Genomic DNA, 4959 nt, shown 5'->3' with positions numbered 1-4959 from the left:
CATAACCTCCATTGTAATCAAGTCCGGCTTTGGTATCAGCTTCTTCTCCACTGTCCGTGCCATGGGCCGATGATTCAGTATCGGATTCGTTACCATAAAGGAGAGAATCAGTGAAATAATTCTCATACCCTTTGAATGGTTGCTTATTCGCAACCACCGTCCTAACCTTATTATCAGTGTCGACATATTTCAAACACTGATGGAGAGTGGAGGGGATTATAACGTTACTATGGATCCAAGGTAGTCCCAATAGTAAGTTATATGAAGTCTCGGCATCGATTATATAACATGTGACTTCTGTCTTCAAATCACCCATTTGACATTTTATCCGGATCTTACCCAAGGGTCTTGACCCGCTAGTATTGAATCCATAGACTGTAATGCCGAGGATATGCATCAAGCGAAGCGGCATAATACTCACAGCAGAACCCGGATCCACTTGGATTCGGTTGACTTTGCTGGAGCCAATGTACCCAATGAAATATAAGGGTCGATCATGGTTTGAATTCTTCGTCTGCATATCCTCTTTGGTGAAGGTAATACAGGGAAGGTTTTTAGCCACTATATTGCAGTGTTGAATTAACGATTCTGGCTCTTCAAGTGCCGGCTTGATCCGAATAAGGAATACTTCTGAATTGGCCAAGGCTTCTTGCAAGGCTTCCCTGGTTTCTTTAGACAACCGTAGCAACTCATACAATGTTATCCGCGCTGGGATGTTAGCTAGTTGAGCCATAATATCGAAGACGTGGGGTGTGTTCGAGCTTTCTAGTTTATCTCTTCCAATCGGACGATTAAAATGAGACTGCTTCGGATTCTGAACCTCCTGGGGCTTCTTTTCTTTCTGTTTATTAACCGGTTGTCATCGAGCTTCTTCAACCGGTTTAGGAGTCGTAATCACACCCAGCTCCGTGAGAGTTTTGGCTGGTCCTTGCTTAGTCACCCCCTGCTCAGCTAACTGATCACTAGGTGATGGATAGTTGAAGTGATACTCATTTCCACTTCTAGTGGCAAAGACTTCTTATTCTTCTTCGGAGAGCGGGAAGGTAGGAGCTTCATTACCATCCTCTTTGAAGATCGCGGAGGTAGCATTGCAGGACTTGCCTTTACCCTTTCTGGTCGAGGAAGTCGTCCACTGATCGTCTTCAATAAGATCAGGATGGACCCAGAGGATTTCGCCGTTTGGGGCTGTGTGTGGCAAAAGTCCTTTTTGGTGCTGTCCATATGGGTCATCATTCACCATCTTCATTCCTACTTTGGTGATGCGTTTTGGTTCAAACCATGTTGTGGGCACTGATCCAAAGCTGATTGATACTGCATTTGCTCCGACATTCTTGGACGGCTTCGGGGTTTTGACGCCTACATCAATTAACGCCTGGATTTTATCCTTAAGATGGTAGCATGACTTTGTAGGGTGATGGACCGCTCTATGGTATGCGCAATACTTCGGATCCGTCACTTTCCTAGCCCCTTCTTGATCTACGATCGACGGCAGCTGGATTTTGTTATTTTCCAACAGGTACTTAAAGATGCCGGGAACTTCGTCATCTTTGAAGGAGTACACCTTAGGAAATCTTGGCTCCGAAGATTTCTGCTTCTGAGGCCGTTGTTGCCATTGCGACTGCGATTGTTGTGGTGCTCGTTGCAGCGGTTGTTGCTGAGGTTGCAATTGGAAAGTTTGATTAGCATCAACTGCATTAGCATGTGCCTTACCTTTTCCTCACGGGACAAAATTCTGTTGCGGAGCATTCGTCGCCAGATGGCCTCTTTCCGCCTTCTTCCTTCTGAGGAATCGCTCGGCTTGCTCTCCTCGGACCTTCAAATCCTTCCATGTTTTGGATGGTGCTGTCCCCATTGCTTCCAACACGTCCAATGCGAGGTTGTTGTGGCAAGTCTGGAGAATAAACTCCTCAGTGATCGGGTCCCGACAGTTCATCGCCTTGTTCCGGAACCTTTTGACGAAGTTATCAACCAAATTCCCCGTCTTTTTGTTTCTCGTCAAGCAACGACCCAATGGATTTCTCGGTGTCATCGTCGAAGAAGTTGGTGAGGAATTTAGTCTCCATGTCGTCCCAGCTATTCACACTTCCTGGCTTGAGGCGGCGATACCAATCAAAGGCGGCTCCACGAAGATTGCCAACGAAGGACCGTACCATCAGAGGCTCATTACCAGAGATAACCCCTAGGTGTGATTTGAAGTAAATCAAATGCTGAGTGGGTGAACTCTTCCCATCAAACGGTGTGAAGTTAATTAGATTAAACTTCGCCGGGTACGGGATTGATTCCCATTCTCTTGGGTATGGACAAGGAATGCCCATCTTCTTCATCTCTTGAGCGGAAATCAATGTATTGACTTTGTTCTCAAGGTTTTTAATCTTCAAGCTTTCACCTGTGTTTTCGCTAGCATTCTCGTTACCACCCCCTGCATTGACGGGAGGATTATTGGCATTATGAGCTTCATTTGCACCTGTGTCCTCATCTTCCTGATTAACCTGGTTACGACGACTTAGTTCACCTTGCTGGTTCATCAGTGCTTGGATTTGTTGGTCATGCATTTCTCTCATATTCTGCATGGCCATCTGCATTTCGAACTTGAAGCTCTCTTGTTGTTTAGCCATGGCTTCTTCGAGCATCTTGGCCACTTGTTACGCACTTATCATAAGTGATTCGCGGGGTTGTCCCTCACTGGATACTGTATTATCTGATGCGACCACAGAGCCGGCATCCGATTCTTCATCTTCTAAAGGTAATCTTGTACGAATCCTACCATAAGTTGCTCGTAAGATAGCTCTAGACTGCAGACGTGTTATACGCCGGGGTGCTTCCGGAATCGACTTGGGATTATCCTGTGTCGATGTCCCTTTGCTGGTCATATTAGTCGACTTGGGATTATCCTGTGTCGATGTCCCTTTGCTGGTCATATTAGTGGTGACCCTCGGAAATTCTCCTTCTTCAACTACCATTCTTCTTTGTCGGAAACGCCTAGACCTTGGTTTTGGCGTTTTGGTACTGAGCCTTTTGAAAACCGAAATTCTTTCGGGGACTGTCTTGATGCAGTTGCACTCAGACAATACTGCACGAATAAGTTTGGAACAAGGGCATTGAGTTTCTAGTTCTCGAGGACTCCTTTTCCTGGTTTTACTCGTACCCCCAACACGATAGTACAACTCGTCTGCTTGAAGGTCGGAGTAACCTATCATGTGTTGGCACGACTTCTCAGGTATAACACTATCGTCATCAGACGACAATGTTTCCTTCTGAGGGCGAACTGCCTTCTTTGGGCTTTCAAAAGTCACGCGCCTCGAAACATGCCTTTGTGGGCGTGAGTTCTCAGCGGTCTCCTGGACTTTAATGCGCAAATTGGTGTGCCTAGCTACCCTGATCTCTTTGTCATGCTGAGGGTGGCAGCGACTCCCAGCATGTTGAGTCGTTCGGGGCTTCTTTATCGGGCCCAAACGTTCTTGAACTGGAGCTTTGCATCGTCCATCGGGAAGTGGACCGAGGCGCTCCAAAACTGACTTCTTTCTTCGGGATGATTCTGTGTGATCTCCCGGAGTAGCTATGGGAATTATTGGCGATTTAGGTTGGTTCGCCGGAGGTTGAACTTTTGCTGAAGGCTGCAAAGGTTGCTCTTTATCCTGAATTGCCGCTTCAGACTTCGGCCTTCAGACTTGGCTGGTTGGTAGTGACTTTTTGGCTACTTCCTTCTGCAGTCTTCTGTGGGTTTCTTGGACTTGAGCCCATGCTTGCGCTGACAGTGCGCGGCGCTTGCGAATGCGCTCATCAAGTGTTGAACGATTCCATTTGACACGGATCCATTCATTCGTTGGTGGCTTGGAGGAGCTGCCATTCATTATTTGTTGAGGCTGTTTGCCTCTCCTGCTCTTCAGATCCGCGTGATAGCGGATTCCGTCAGTGGACTCCATTGCCTTTGCGAGTTGCCACGCCAGGCGTTGACGTCGCCTCTGGTGGGCTCTCTTTGAAAGAGTCACTACTCCTTCAACGGCGGAGGCGTTGGCGAGAACAGATTTGACCTGGTTGGAGGTCGGTGGAGCTTCACCCGTTGCAACTTCGGCATCAATTAGGGTGAGATCTTCGTTGGCATTCAACTTCTTGGACTTGTGGGGGGAGGTGGATCCGGACGAGGATGACAGATACTCCTCGAACTTTTGTTGGTCGAATTCATACTCGACCTCCTCCTCGACCGGGATTGAGATCCGCGGCTACGACGCAATGATCTCGGCAGCGAGATCGGTGGCTCCCACTGTGGTCGCCAGATTGTTCGCGGTGAAAGTCATTTTCATTGAAGTCATTGTTCCTTAAGCAATAGTTTATTGGTTACAAAAGATCCGGTCTTTTTATAAGATCCGGTCTTTTTATAAGATCCGGTTACAACAAAATCAAAGAAAAAAGAAAAATTATAACTTTCCTTCTTTCGAACAAATTACAAGATCCTGTTTTGCGGTCTCTTGCTTATGTGGGTTCTTCGCCTGTGCCGGGGTTAATCCGTGGACCATCGCGCGATCTTGATCCGATCGGATCTACACGGTATGACGGGTGTTATTTCACGAAGGAAATAACAGCCGGGGGTACTATTTCACCAAGGAAATAATAGCCTTTAGTAATCGAAATCGACCAAGCGAAATCGATACTCTTCTCGGGATCAAAAACCAAGTTTTGATCCGGAGGATAACCGTGTGGATCTCAGATTTGACCTCTCTCGAACTCCTGCCTTGTTTGACGTGGATGATCGCCAAGAACCAGATCTGAAAAGTCCAAGTCTTCAAAGCTTCAAAACTCCAAAAGTTCCAACCCCCCAAAAAATGAGCCTACCTCTCTATTTATAGGCATCTGAAAGCGGATTTGGGCTCAGATCTGGGCCCAGATCCAGGCTGTGGCTCGGCCACCTGGTGGCTCGGCCACCTGGTGGCTCGGCCACCAATGGGTGGCTCGGTGGCCACC

The sequence above is a fragment of the Asparagus officinalis genome, chromosome 8, assembly GCF_001876935.1.
Source record: "Asparagus officinalis chromosome 8, Aspof.V1, whole genome shotgun sequence".
Taxonomy (NCBI): domain Eukaryota; kingdom Viridiplantae; phylum Streptophyta; class Magnoliopsida; order Asparagales; family Asparagaceae; genus Asparagus; species Asparagus officinalis.
This window is presented reverse-complemented; position numbering follows the sequence as displayed.